The following is a 16,446-nucleotide window of genomic DNA, read 5'->3' as shown; positions in this document are numbered from 1 at the left end:
TCCTCCTCCTCTCCGCCTCCTCTCCGCCCCATCGGCTGAATGCGCATGCGCGGCAAGAGCTGCGCGCGCATTCAGCCGGTCGCATAGGAAAGCATTTACAATGCTTTCCTATGGACGCTTGCGTGCTCTCACTGTGATTTTCACAGTGAGAATCACGCAAGTGCCTCTAGCGGCTGTCAATGAGACAGCCACTAGAGGATTAGGGGGAAGGCTTAACCAATTTATAAACATAGCAGTTTCTCTGAAACTGCTATGTTTATAAAAAAAATGGGTTAACCCTAGCTGGACCTGGCACCCAGACCACTTCATTAAGCTGAAGTGGTCTGGGTGCCTAGAGTGGTCCTTTAAATCCACTCCTGTTCCCACACTTCAACTATTATAATGTTGGGCTAAACATGCGCAACAGTTCAGACTTCACTGAAAAGAATGAGAGGTCAAGCCACCTTCTGCTGTGGGTGAAGTGTAAGGCTAATAACATGGTGCCCGGGGATTTACACAAAATCCAGATGAGTACTTTTTTATTCTGGATTTGACAATACCCATTTATGTTGAAACATCCTTTGGTCTATCGTAGATGGTGGCAACACTATTAACAATTCATTGGTGTTGCTGTATCACTATACTGATTAATTCTGTTATTACTGGCACTTGTGATTATCTCATTGCTGGTTCCCAATGTGAGGGGCAGATTCTACATGATGTTCTTTCAGAAACTGGTATAGGTGAAACTAACATTGGAATGCAGAACATTAGTGTTAAGGTAAGAAACATATAAACACAGTAACTCATCAAAGAAGATAAGTAGATAGCTACGACAAAATCAATTTATAACCCTTATGTGAAATTGCAAAAAAGCTTTTTTTTTTTTACGTATACATACATATGTTAATAGAGTATTTTGTCTGGGTTGTACAGTGTCAAATATCTCGAAAAGAAAGAGACAGAATAATTATAGTGCAATATAACAAAGGAAAAATCTAATGCTGTGCCAGAAACACACACACTTCTTAGAGCTATAAAGAGCTCTGCTGTATTGAGCGTAGACGGTATAATCCTCGTCACAGGATATATTTCCAGCCGTAGTAGTGGTAGGTACTCCAATGTGTCAGATATATAGAAAGATAAAACTAAGAATATCCAATAGTACAGGCTGTATGGCAGAGTGACTATGCAGGAAGAATAAACTGATTCACATAAGTCAGTTTAGTTTTTGTTAATTTATTTTCTAGTGAGAACCTTTTTCCTAAATTTTTGTATTTATAATCGTAAATCATCAATAACGAGATTTAGTAAGCTGGCAATGCAGCTAATTTGCAGCAATAGCTGGTACTTCAAAGGCAAAAGTGTAAAGCCAGAGGCTAGTGAAGTGGGCTTGGCAAGTCTAACTACCCCGACTACCTCTGCAAACTGCTGAAGGTAGAGAAGATACACACCAACACATGAGTAAAAAAGGGTTAAAGTGTTGTACTAGTTACTGGCCCAGTCTCCTTCATGTCCTGACATCAAACCTGGGATGTATGATGCGTGAGTGTATATGTCTGTATAAGATATGCGTGAATGAGTATATGTGGATAGCTGTATGCCATGTAAGCACACATCTCTTATATAGATGTGATCTCAGAGCAGCGAATATATAACTATAGAGCTGTGTTTGGATGTGTTAAAGTGTATGTCTTTGGAGCAGAGTATATGTCTATTGAGCTGATTATTTGTCTGTTGAGCAGCTTATAAGTTTCCATGTCTTTGTTGCAATGTATATGTCTATGGTGCACAGTATAGATGTGTATACCTATGGAGGATTGTATTGGTGCATATGTCTGAGGAGCAGTGTATAGGTACACACTCATCAGCCACAACATTAAAACCGCCGGCCTAATATCAGGTAAGTACCCCTCGTGCTTCCAAGTCAGCTCTGAGGTGTCGAGGCATAGACTCCACAAGACCTGTGATCGTGTCCTGTGGTATCTGGCAGTAGACATTAGCAGTAGATCCTTTAAATCCTGCAAGTTTCGAGGTGTGGCCTCCATGGATCGGATTTGTTGTTCCAGCACATCCCACAGATGCTTAATTGGATTGAGATCTGGAAAATCTGTAGGACAAGCAACGCCTTGAAATATTTGTCATGTTTCTCGAACCATTCCTAAAGATTTTTTGCAGTGTGGCAATTATCCTGCTGAAATAGGTCACTGCCATCAGGGAACATTATTGTCATGAATAGGATGTGGTCTGTAGCAGTCTTTAGGTATGTGGTACGTGTCAAAGTAAATCCACATGAATACCAGAACCCAAAGTTTCCAAGCAGAACACAGAGCACAACACTGCCTCCGCCGGCTTTCAACAGTGCATCCTCCTGCCATCTCTTCCCCCCGGTAAACGACATTCACACACCAGGCCATCCATCTGATCTAAAAGAAAACACGAGTCATCAGACCAGGCAACCTTTTTCCATTGCTCTATGGCAGACCTGCACAACTTGACAGTAGGTAGGGGCCAAAATTAAATATGCTAAAGTTCTTCAGGCGGCAGGTCTTTAGCACCTCACGTTCCAAGTAAAGGTATAAAATTACCTATAAAAATACAGATACACACACACACACACACACGTACGTACATACAAACCGGCCTAGAGATACAGGTACATACACACTGACATAGAGATACAAAAATACACATACACAGGGACAGACATACACACACACAGACACTGAGACATACAGACACACACACTTACAGACATACAGATATACATATACACTTGCAGACATACACACACACACACACACACACTGACAGACATACAGACACACACACTGACAGGCATACAGATACACATATACACTTGCAGACATACAGATATACACACACACACACACTGACAGACATACCGACACACACACACACTGACAGACATACAGATACACAACATGCAGACAGACCTATAGACACACACACTGACAGACATGTATATACACACATAGTGAAAGATACACACACACACAGACACTGAGACATACAGATACACACACAGACTGACAGACATACAGACACACACACTGACAGACATGTAAAGTGAGAAAAGAATGTATTTGATGCTGATTTTGAATGTTTGCCCACTGACAAAGAAATGATCAGTCTATAATTTTAATGGTAGGTGCAATTTAACAGTGTGAGACAGAATAAAAAAAAAAGAAAAAAATACCAGAAAAACGCATGTCAAATTATCAATTATTATAAATTGATTTGCATGTCAATGAGTGAAACAAGAATTTGACCTCTTCGACTTAGTACTTGGTGGCAAAACCCTTGTTGGCAATCACAGAGGTCAGACGTTTCTTGTAGTTGGCCACCAGGTTTGCACACATCTCAGGAGGGATTATGCCTTTCTATGCCCTGAACACAAATGGAAGGCTGGGCCTGTAGTTGTGGGAGGGGCATGATTTCCCTACTTAAGGACTGCCAAACCCCTCCTCATTACCATTGTTGGTCTGGCGATTTATCCCTCCTACCGCATCCCAAACGGGGGTCTGCACTGCTGGCACTAATATGTGGCCCAGATCATTTTTGGAAATGACATTGTCCCGGGAAGAAGGTGCTCGGGACAGACCCACAAAATGCGGGACTGTCCTGGGCGATCCGGGACACGTCTTGGGCACCCTAGATTAGGGTGTGCCCAGGCACACCCCGTGCGCACGCCTATATACACCTACCATTAAAATTATAGACATATTATTTATTTGTCAGTGGACAAACGTTCAAAATCAGCAGGGGATCAAATACTTGTTTTCCCTCACTGTATATACACACACAGTTACAGACATACACACACCGACACATACAGATACACACACACACACACACACAGACATACAAATACACACACGCACTGACAGACATACAGATACACACACAGACACAGACACTGAGACACACACACACACAGACACTAAGACATACAGATACACACAGACACTGAGACACACACATAGACACTGAGACATACAGATACACAAACACAGACTGACAGACATATAGATACACACACGCACTGACAGACATACAGATACACTGACACATACAGATGCACTGACACATACAAACACACACACTGACAGACATACATACAAGTCACATAAGTGTATATTTTGACTTGCATGTATGTCTGTCACACACTGACACACATACATGCAAGTCAAAATATACACTTTTATAGCTACCATCCAGATTCCTACCACTTGGGTGCTGGAGGGTGGCTTCCCTTGTGTCCAGTCTGCAGGCTGAGGCTGTTGGGAGTTAGGGGCTGACTCTTGCAGTTTGTGCCCCCTCCTCCAGCGTTCTCCTTTGCTCAGTCCTCCTGTCTCTCTCCAAGCCCGGCCCCTCCTCTCTACTTCCTCCCCCTTCCACACAGCTCCTTATCTCTCTGCGGGAAAGTGTCAGCCCCTTCTTACACATGCCCACTGGGTGGCTCTAAGTGCATGTGCCACCCGATGGACTTCCTTTGTGTGTACATCCATGTACATCCAACGGTAGTTCCTCACAGGCTGCCCGAAATCCTTTGGAGGGCTGTATGTTGTTCAGGTCTGCTCTCTAGTCTAGTTCTGACTCTCACGCCCCTATTGAAGGGGTCATCATGGGCACTCTAACCAGCCTGCAATGCAGCAAACTGAGATGCACTGTGTGTTCTAACACCTTTTTCTCGTAGCCAGCATTACGTTTTTCTTTTTTTTTTTGTAAATCTCTTTTTATTGAAGAATGTAGGTGAGAAAGGTAGGCGCGCAGGCCTCCGTGATCAACATTTGTAAAGATAAAGTACAGGCCACAAGTCAAGCGTTGTAAATATAATATAAACTAATATGAAATAATATGAAGCGGAACATCGCTCAGATACATAGTCATAGTGTAAAAAAAGTAAAATTGCATTGTAGGTAAGTATGCCATAAGGTCGATGTCTATGCCTTTAAACCTTGATCTACACATGAACACGTATCATAATTGTCACCCAAGACTTAGTGTATGGAGTCATCTTCCAATCTTCTTTGTGAGTTTAGGATTTAGGTAACAAGTTGAGGGATACAGGTACTAAATACATAGATCACTTTAGGTGGGCATAGAGTAAAAGATAAGGTTATACAGACCCTCACATAGTGTGTTCGAGGAATGATGTCAGGTTTGAAATGTGAGCCTCGAGGCTCGCGTGCCCAGAGTAGTGACGGACTTATAGGCCTTATGTGTCGTTTTTATAACTGGAGTAGTCCAAGAAGGATGCAAGCCTGGTATGTGAGGAGGTACGTTTCCAATTAATCTCGTTAGACCCGAAAGTCACAGTGAGGCGTTGTGTTTAGGGTTCGGTTCACCCTTGAGGACATACGTGCGGGCGGTCGGGCGTACGTGATTGTAGTATCTGGAGGTGTCTGTCTTAAGACCGAACTACTTGGCCTCTGTCTCCTAGGTCTGTGGGTCAAGAGTAAGTTGTGATGTGTTTCTCCCCTACGTCTTACTGCGAGCGTTGTGATGTTCATATGGAGGATGGTATATGTGTTGAAGGTTGGTGGATTGGGAGTCATGAAATGTTGTGGGTATCACGCGTCAGTTCTACGAGTGTGCTCCCTGTAGTCAGAGTGATTCATGATATGTGTAGCTACTCACAGGAGGTAGAGTGCCTATGTCAAGTCGTGGTGTCCGTATTTGTGTTGCATTCAGTATGGTCTCAGCGTGCCATGTATTTTGTAGTTGGTCTCCCCGGACCTCCCCCTGTTCCCCCCCGCCCCGGCACTCCGGTCATCGGCCAACAAAGTGCAACAAGAAAGGACGGGATAGTATGGGACGGTGAGGTAAAAATGCGTACAGTTCGATCTGTGCTATGCGGATCCTGTCCCCGCCGACATCCCCTCGACAGCCCTAGCGGCATCCCTATCCCGTCGGTATTGGGATATGTATAAGAACCACGGTAGCCATATCTCCGCATGTCTGGTTCCCCGGTCTGTCAGAGACGCGTATGTTGCTTCGGCCTCTTGAATATCCTCCACCCTGCGGATCCATTCTCTCTTAGTTGGTGCCGTCGTTGTTTTCCAGTATACCGGTATGGTTGCTTTGGCCGCATTTAGGAGGTGACGGAGTATCGATTTTTTTGTATAGTGGGATTGGTTGTGACGAAACGTGGAGTAAGGCCAGTTCAGCGCTCCAGTCCGGGATGTCTCCCAGGATAGTCGTCACCACGTCCTTGATCATGTTCCAAAATGTGGTTATGTTCCTGCACGACCACCATATGTGTACCAGGGTGCCCCTGTCTGCTTGGCATCTCCAGCATGTGGGTGGAACTGATGGGAAGATCCGGTGTAACAGTGCCGGTGTTCTGTACCAAAAAGAGAGCAACTTATAATTCACTTCTTGGTAATATGAGCTCATAGAGCTCTTCTGTTGACAGATCAGTGCTTTATCCCATTGTGGGGTTGTGAAAGTCGTCCCCAGTTGTTCCTCCCATTGTCGTTTAAACGTGTTGGCAGTATTTGTGCCAGCTGTTATGAGGTGTTGATAGAGTATTGAGATTGCATGTTCTAGGGGGTTGCATCGGTCACAAAGTTCTTTGAACCAGGTAAGGTCTCTGTGTATGCGGTCTTTGTGGGGTATTGAGTCGTAGTAATGTTTCAATTACAAGTATCTCATGACGACGAGGGGGGTTCTGGGTTCGCCTTCCAGTAGCGAGTCCAGAGTATGCAATCCACCATTACTCAGGACCTTGTGCATGGGGGTGAACGTTCCGGTGCCAGCAGTGGGCCAAGCTCTAGCGGGAATCCTGCCTCCTATGGCTTTGTTATGCGTGAGGGGGATCATTGGACTTGGCGCGGGTGATATATGGTTCTGATCCCTCAGTGACTTCCAGCTTTGTATCGTCTGTCAGATCGTCCCCTCCCTTCGGTATTGTGACACGCTACTCCCGTCTCCGCCCCAAATCTTCGCCTCCAACGTAGGGCCAATAAGGCCTCTATCGAGCTCTGCCCATTGTTTCCGTGGTGGTTCCGAGTGCCAGTCCAAGATGCGCTGTAGTACCGTAGCTTGGTAGTACTTTTTGAAATCCGGTAGTGCTAAGCCCCCGTGTTGTCTGGGTCGGCATAGGATGTCATATCGAAGTCTGGATCGTTCGCCTCGCCAGACATATTTGATGATCGCCGACTTCAAGATGAGAAGAATATCGTTGGTAGTGCGATGGGTATGGTCTGCATGAGGTATAAGATTCTCGGGAGTATATTCATTTTTAACACCGCTATCCGCCCGTGCCAAGTGACGTGCGGGTATGACCATTTAGTCAGCTCAGCCAGAACTTTCTTAAGTAGTGGCTGGGGATTGTATTGATATATGTCAGCCGGATCCGTGGGTATCCAGATGCCAAGATACTTCATCTTGTCACGGCACCAGTGAAATGCGAATTGCGAGGTCAGGGATGATTATTCCGCTGCGGTTAGTGTGATGTTCAAGGCGTCACATTTAGAAAGATTAAGCTTGAATCCGGATATCTTACCATATTTATCGAGTTCTGAGAGGAGGCATGGTATAGTAATTCTAGGGTTGCGTAGGAAGAAAAGTAAGTCATCCGCGTATGCGGCTACTTTATGGTCCGTCCCCTTCCATTCGTATCCCCGAATATCCGGGTTCAGCCGGATCGCTTGCAGGAGTGGTTCCAGGGACATTGCGAACAGCAGAGGCGAGAGCGGGCATCCCTGTCGGGTGCCGTTATTGATCATGAAGTCAGTGTAGCGGTACTTACCTTATCCGGGGGCCGGACGCGGTCCTCTCTTCAAGCCGCGCGCGGTCCTGCGGCTGCACGAGCCGCGCGCGGCTCGTCCGACTGTTCAGACAGGAAGGCGGGCAGTGACCGCGAGAAGCGGTCACGTGTCCCGCCTGCAGCTAAGAGCGCGCCGCGAATCTCGGGCGCGCTCTTAAAGAGACAGTGGGAGCCTAAATTGCAAAAAGGCTCCCATTGGCTCCTGTCATGCCAATCACCCCATACACTTACCTGTTGGGGGAGTGGAAGTGACAGGAGCCAATCACATTAGTTTGAAGGCTACTTATACTTACCCTTTTCCCTTAGTTCCTTGCCCTATCGTGGTTTCTGCTACAGTTCCCTTTAGTGCTTGTTGTGTTCAGTTGTGTTTCTCCGTATTTGACCTTGGCTTTGTATTCTGACTTCGTTTTCGCTTTATCCTATTCTGTACTGTTTGCCGGCTTGCTGATTCCTGTGTACCAGTCCCCGGCTAGTTTTCGTTTACGCTGTCTCTTTGTGCCCTTGACCTCGGATCGTTCCTGACTCTGTCTTATCCTATTACGTCGAGTCCGGCCACTCTAAGGTCCGGTAGACGTATCTCTCCTCTGTACTGTCTTCTGTTAGGCTGGATCCTGCGTGTAGGGGTATATACTCGTTACAGTCAGTCGTCGTGGCCCCGTTGACCCTAATTGTTGCGCGTGGTTTGTTATATAATGCGGATATCCATGCGAGGAGTTTCTGTCTGCAGCCCATCTGTCTCAGTGTTGCCATCATATAGGTCCAGTTGACGCGGTCAAACGCTTTTTCTGCGTCTGTTGAGAGTAACATCAGGTGGGTGTTCATCCGTCTTGCGTGGTGCTGGATTGAGAAGAGTCGGAGGGTGCTGTCTCTGGCTTCTCTTCCGGGGATGAAGCCCGTTTGGTCTGCGTGTATCAGGTCCGGGAGAAGATGTTTCAACCTGGTCGCCAACACTTTGGTAAACAGTTTAGTGTCTACGTTTAGTAAGGAGATTGGTCGGTAGCTGCCGCACGACAGTGGGTCCTTCCCTGGTTTCAGTAAGACCGTTATGGTCGCCGTCAGTGATTCCGTTCCCAAGGTCCCCCCGTCTCCCACCGCATTAATTGCCTTAGTCAGCCATGGCAGTAGTGTACCCGAGAATTTTTTGTAGTACCCGACAGAAAAACCATCCGGGCCAGAGGCCTTGCCCGTCTTGGACGATTTAAGTGCTGCCGCTAGTTCTTCCACGGTGATTGGCGAGTCTAGGGTCAAAGCCGCGTCCTGAGTGATCGTGTTTGTGATTGTGCCATTTAAATATCTTTGAATTTGCGAGTGTCGGAGCGCGTTTTGTTCCCCCTCCTCTTCTGGGGGGTGTAGGTTGTATAAGGCTTGGTAAAATGTGGGGCGTAGATCCCTTCAGAAGTCTTGCCAGGTACTTACCCCCTTTATTCGCTTGAACGTAGTAAAAGTCCTTCGAGCGTTGCATCGTTCTGAGGTGTCGTTTTGTAATAAGTTCTTTAAGAGTCCGTCTTTGTTCCATTAGTTCGCCATAGAGTGCGTTTAGTTGGGATCTCTTGTGTTGGCGTTCTAGTAGTGCTATAGAGTGGCATAGTTCGGTCATTTCCTGTATTGCTGCTTTCCTCTTTTGCGTAGCGATGCATATAAGGGGGCCGCGGATGACACTCTTGTGAGCTTCCCATATGGTTATTGGGGATATTTCCGGAGTGCCGTTTTCCTGGAAGTACTGCTCCAGCTCCTGGGTTATTTGTGCCTTGGTGTCTAGGTCCATCAGGAGTGTCTCATTGAGACGCCAGGTCCACATAGAAGGCCGGAACAGGGGGGATGCCAGTTCGACCCTCACCGAGCTATGGTCTGACCATGTGGCTGGGTCAATGTCTGCTTTTTGAAGGCGAGAAAGTCCCTCTTGTGTGACAAAGAGGTAAGCATTACGTTTTTCATCAATTTGAGCTACAGTAGGTCTTCTGTGTGATCGGACCAGACGGACTAGTCTTCACTCCCCACTTGCATCACTGAGCCTTGGGCGTCCATGAACCTGACGCTGCTTCACCAGTTGTGCTTCCTTGTACCATTTTTGGTTGGTAATAACCACTGCATACCAGGAACACCCCACAAGGCTTGCCGTTTTGGAGATGCTCTGACCCAGCCATCTAGCCACTACTACCTAGCCCTTATCAAAGTAACTCAAATTGTTTCACTTGCACTTTTGTCCGGCTTCCAACACATGAAATGCAATAACTGACTGTTTACTTGCTGCCTAATATATCCCGCCCCTTGACACATGCCATTGTAACGATATAATCAATATTATTCTCCTCACCTGTCAGTGGTTTTAATGTTGTGGCTGTGTATCAGTGTATACATCAGTAGAGCACTGTATAGGTATATATGTCTGTGCCGCGGTGTCCATGTCTATGTAGGAGGATATAGGTGTATATTTCTTAGACGTGGCATACAGACGTATATGTAAAATATGCTAGCATTTGTGTATGACAAAAGGAGCAGTGCATAGATATATTTGAGTAGATATGTTGTAAGCTGTCTTTAATTATATATTATGGAGTATAAGCAGATGGATACACATATACTGCTTAAACTGCAATTTATCCGTATATTTATATTCGAGGTATATGTGTGTGTATTGATAGTATTGAGACTCCTGACCATCTCCTGTTTAGACCACTTCACACGGAAACTATTCTACACATGTGAGAGCTCCAGGGAGTGTAAACACACGTATTCATACCACGGCCAGGAATAAATGTGTCATGGCACGATCCCTTTCTACAGCACGGGGGACATTCACCCTGTGACATTATCTCTCTGCATGCTGCCTCTATTTATTCATCGCATCCACATCCACGAATTTTGCTGACAATTAACTCTGAGAAATAAAATGCTTAAAACACTAAAAAAAAAAAAAAAAACTGCACATTATGAGCCAACGCACCGAGGTCCGAGAAGGATAACGTACAAACTGGACCTTTAACATTAACGGGGTTATTCAAAGTGAATTAAAATTGAATTTCAAATTTAAGGTGAAAATAGCCAATCTGGAAAAATTCTCTAAGTTAGTTAAACTTTCAGCTCAACTTATCCGGCCTTGAATTCACTTTGAATTCTCACTTTAGTTTGGTGAATTACCCTGTAAATATAATAATAATAATTATAGTATATGACGCTGCTTTGGTGCATGGATGCTGATATTAATCGCTGACAAAGTTAAACATTACCGTTTCTAAGAAAACTCCATGTTGACATGTAACACAGAATACACCTGTAGTGGCTGCAAGTTAAAGGTCTTGATGGTCAGTGTCATCACACACAGCATGATGATGCCGAACACGTCTTATACTTGAGGTCATTTTATCGTACAGACACTACCATCAAGATATTCCTAAATTTCACAAATGGCATTTATTGGATAATATACTTAAAATTGGTATTTTTATGGGAAGTTCTGAAAGCAGAGTTCAAAGGGTGGATTCCTTTGTCACTTATCACTTATGTGACTGTTAGAGTGTTCATTGCAGGGTCTGTCTGTCCTGTTGCAGTAACAGGATGTATTTGCCCTGGATTGCCCACACTCTGACACAAGGTTTATTTCAGAGGTGCAGACATTAAATCTACTATCTTCTATTAATCATATGTTGGGTTAGAAGTTAGGGAGAGAAATGTTGTCTTACTCTCTCTCCTTAGCACATGGCGTATCCGTACCTGTTAAGTGTCCCTCTTTATGTCAGGTTCAGTCCCTATTTAGGACCCAAAGTCCTCTGTCCCTCTTTTCTAGGAGCTCCATACTGTTGGTGTGTCTGAGTGTATAGCAGAGCTCCACAGCAATAACACTCCCTATAATGTATCTTTAAACTACAATAAATGTGTTTAAATCAGTCTGTGTAAATAAGATACATTGTGTCAAGCAGAGGGCACATGCCACTTCCATTTGCTCAGGGATCCCCTTCTCCCGGCTGTTTGATTGACAAACAAGGGGTGTTTCATTAATTATTTATAAAGTTTTATAAACTGTCATTATTATGGGATACTCCTCACCCAAGCTGAAGTGCGTTATGGGTGTGGAGTGGTCCTTTTAACGTTTCCCCCTTTGTTTATTTGAAATGTTAGGAGGTATGCATATCAATGGAGAAGGACCGATTGAATGACAGCAGACATCAATCACAGCTGTGCCCAGAAGTGTGACTCCCATCAATCTCTATCAGCCCTGAACACATGCCGTTATGCTGCACAACAAACAAACGAGAGAGAGAGAGAGTGAGTGTGTGTGTGTGTGTATTCCAGCCATAGGGGAAGAAAATGCAATACATATTTACAGAGTTCTTTATAATACGCTGAAGCTTGTATTGGGGCAAAAAATTACATTTGGAAGTGCTGGAGACATTAAAAACCAGAAGAACCCCAATTACATTTTTCCCTGTAATGTGCAATTCACCTTTGTGTATTGTAGAAATACAAACTGACTCTAGCAACGCATATAGCAGGGAGAAGATGATTTAAGCATATTGCGGTCAGATGATATTCCATATCTCTGCTACATTGGTATGGAGAAGGTTAACCCATCCCAAATCCTTGATATTCACAGGTGGTAGTTGTGGCATCTGAAATAGGCATGTCCGGCCTTGGCGAGGGACCGTAGGAAAGTCTCGAGGCTTACACTGCGCCAGGAAAAGATCCAAAGTGGATGCCAAGGGGTGTGGGGGGAGTGCCACTCGCAGATATACATAGTAACACTGAGGCTATTTAAAGAGCCCTCTCTGTCATGGCACCCCGGAGAAATCCCCTTCTCTGAGCTGGCGCTAGGATATTTATAGACTCCAGCATTGCTGTGACAGCACCTAACATGTCACAGCAGCTTAAGGGGATCACACAATAAACAGAAACATGACAAGGACACCATCAAAGTAAACAGATTAACTGCTCTGTGAGCACTGATCAAACAATGTGAATGGAGGATCTCCATGCAGACCGCAAATATTGCATTCTAATGCATTGCTAGCCGTTGTTTGCCCATTCATCTTAAATCCATTCAGCGTTTATTGTCGAAGCTCTTAGCTGATATACACACATACTTTTCAAAATAATCTACAGATTAGAAAGTATCTGTATAAGCACGTCAGGATTCCAAATAAGAATATTCGCCATTCCACGCTACAAACCTTCATTTCGGAATACTTTGCGGTGCCTTTTTGCCTTCAGTTGCCAACTACATCCCTTCCTCTTTCAGCTGACTGGGATTTATTCACTAAACAGTAAATTGTTGGAATCTGTAAGTGAATTGCAAAATCTAAGCCACGGTAGGCAAACTGGAAAAAGTTTTCCACCATAACTATATTTGCAATTTGGTTGTTTTTAATTAAAATGTGTAAATTCCTTATTATTTCTGATCTGTTCATGATTAAGTGAATAAACCCCAACACGTGCGTATTTAATCTGTCTTGCTTCTTTCTCTATGCCCATTATTCATCTATCTAACTGTGAATCCTGTTCAGGACTAGAATGGACCAAGAAGAGCCCATTCCGGCCTGGTCAGCTTGCTCCCATGGCTATTACTTTTACTGTCTTCCTTGTCTCCCCATGCAGGCGCTTGTTGGCTACGATGTAGGGGACTGTAGAGGGCCGTGTTGCTTCCTGCATTACCTTTGATCGTTCGTTTCTGATGCAAGCTGATGCAGAAAATCGCATTTGCTGCTCTCCTGTAACAAGCCAGCCGACAGGGATGGTTGGGAAGATCCAATGAACCCTTGGCCCATGACCGATGTGGCTTGTTTGGGCCTGCTCCTGTTTTCATTGTGTCCAATTTTGCCCCATCTATACCCATTGGAACTTCCTCCGCCTCACCCTAGCAAGTAATGTTGTTGTTTGGTTGCCATAGCAGCCTGCAAGCCAACAAGTCATCTTCTACTGGAATGGACTTTCCATTGCTAATTGCAACATCTTGATGTTCCAGCTGTTTTTGTTTGAAGGACACTGTGCGATCAGAACTAATCTACCCGACACGGTTTGTTTTTTTATTTTTAAACAAAGGTTTGCCTTGAGATGTTCAGGTAGAGCACAACTGGATATTCTGAAATATACCTAAATCAGTTTTAGCACTCCAAAACCTTTTTAATCCTTTTTTTTTGTTTTTGTTTTTTTGTTTTGTTACTTTTGCAGTTCTGCTCTTTATGCCTGACATTTGAAATTCCCTTGAATTTCGCTTATTTGTGTTTTTATAGCAGGTGCATCAGTTATACGGACATGCCCATACCATGGGAAACGGGGGAGACCTTTGGTAGGGTAACTCATTTTCAGATTCCACAAACTACAGCTTAGCTCTTTGTCATATTGCTGCTCCAAGGTGTGGCAGTCTGAAAAATAGTCCATGTGTATTTAAAGAACAAAACGTGGGGAACATCAACCACAAGCTGCTTGTGTGCAGTAAGAAGATAGAAGAGGGGTGTGAAATGTCTCACAGGAGGTAGAGTATGGGAAAGCCATGAAGATCTCATTCACTCAACCCGCATCAACCTCTCCACCTGCCTCTGTGCAAATATTACTCCAGCATTTTCCAAGAGGGGAAAGCATCTGGTCTTATTTTAGATCATCAGAATATTTTCCCCGTGGAGACAGGTGCAAAGCCACTTTTAGACATCGGATCTGAAAATAGATGTTACTGAACAATGAGTCCTGATCGCTATCGACCTGTGGTGGACCCTAAAAGACACTTGTGATTCCAACCTGCATTCCATCAGGTCTGTAGAGCCATGGGTGTCCACAACATAAGGCAAGAGGGAGAAAATACGCAACCCTCAGAAAAGTGACAGTGCCCAAACAAATAATGGCCTCCCTCGCTCCAGAAAATGTTCTGCGGTTACCCCTGCATGCAAATATTTGTATTGTCAGTGCATTAGTCTGGACCACAACACTGTCGTGCTTGTAACAGATGGCCAAGGATCGCAGAGTATACGTTTTCAAAGCATATCACATAGAAACCTATCTCCACCGCAACAGCTCTATCTGCCTTTTTCCAATCTACTTTCAGTATCAGGTTCTAGTTAATGCTTGTCCTTCATTTTATAGCTTGAGTGATCTTAGATTTAGCTGTATAATTTTTACAGCGTTCCAGAGAGAAGATAAAGTTGTGAGTTGATACACAAGGCACCAATAACTATTTGTATATTTGGGAGTACGACCTGGCGCTGTGTGTGTTTACCTTGCCTAATCCACGTTAAACAGGTTGTAACAAACAGGAATGCACTCTTGAGATCTGTTAATGGGTATTTAGAGGATGATTCGCCAACGTGTAAAGACTTGGTAAATGATGCTCGAGTGATATCATGCAAGAAAAATAAAACCACAAAATCGTGTTACTTGCAGCTAATTTCTTGATCGATGCTTTCTGCTAACAAGCACATTGACAATGCTCCGTGAACACATGCATACCTCTCCGCTCATTTCATTAACACTGTATTGAAGTTTGTTTTTTGTGATCATTTAGCCAAATGACATCAGACTCGTGACATCATACAAAACAATTTTTATTTAGTTCGTTTTTTTTTACCGTTAATTTCTTGGCCATGTGCTGGCTAGTGTATTGACACATTGATTCATATTTTTTGTTATTCCATATATAATTATGATTTCTATCATTTCTTAGTTGTGTCTGCATTGAAGGGAACAATACACATACACCCACAGAAAAATCACAGAAAAATTAAAAGTACTGCTGTAAAAAAACAAAATATAAGCAAAACACAGATTAACCCCTTAAGGACCAAACTTCTGGAATAAAAGGGAATCATGACATGTCAGACACGTCATGTGTCCTTAAGGGGTTAAAGGAACAATGCATACACAAAAAAGATTTGATGTACTTTAGTGCAGTGGTGGGCTTAACACGGTATGGCGATATGTTGTGACTTATTCCCCATAGTTATTTGGTTCCATGAGTGATTTTATTAAGTAGCTTTGTAAGATTTAATCCTATTTTTTTGTGCTGTTCCCTTAAAAAGTATATTGCATAAATCAGCAGTGTCCTGCTTTGTATACTGTTCTTTAATGCATGCACTTTTTGCACGATGTATAGATCAAATATATGTACAGATTAGATACATACATACATACATACATACATACATACATACATACATACATACATACATACATACAAGATAGAATTCTGGGAAAAGTGTTGTGCTTAGGGACAAAATCAAAGTGAAACAGTCTAGGCCAGAGCTATAAAAATATTTATTTTAAATGAAAACCCTTTTTATACAGATTATCTTTTGCATTCACATTTAAACAAGTAATTGTTTTAGGGTACAGTGCAATCAGTTCTAAGCCATATAGTGAAGTGAGGGCTATGGCTCGTTCTAGCATCTGTGGAACTAGAATCCCATGTCAGTCGGTGGGAGTTGATGTTTTGTAATATTTGGATAATTACAAGTTTCCATCCCCTAAAGTGTTGAATTGTTTTAATATGGGGGGGGAGGCAAGTTTTATTTTTAATATAAATTACTATGAATACTGAAATGTGGCTTTGGACTTTGTCTCGTTCTTGATTCATTGTCCAGTTTGTGGATTTTAACCATTGATATACATCCCCAGTGCCAGTTTCTTCAGAAAACGTACATGTTAAATATGTCCTACGTGCCTGGAATTAGCTGCTCCCTTGCAAATAT

The sequence above is a fragment of the Pelobates fuscus genome, chromosome 12 (genome assembly GCF_036172605.1).
Source record: "Pelobates fuscus isolate aPelFus1 chromosome 12, aPelFus1.pri, whole genome shotgun sequence".
Classification (NCBI taxonomy): Eukaryota; Metazoa; Chordata; class Amphibia; order Anura; family Pelobatidae; genus Pelobates; species Pelobates fuscus.
The sequence above is the reverse complement of the archived record's forward strand: the minus strand, read 5'-3'. Positions refer to the sequence as shown.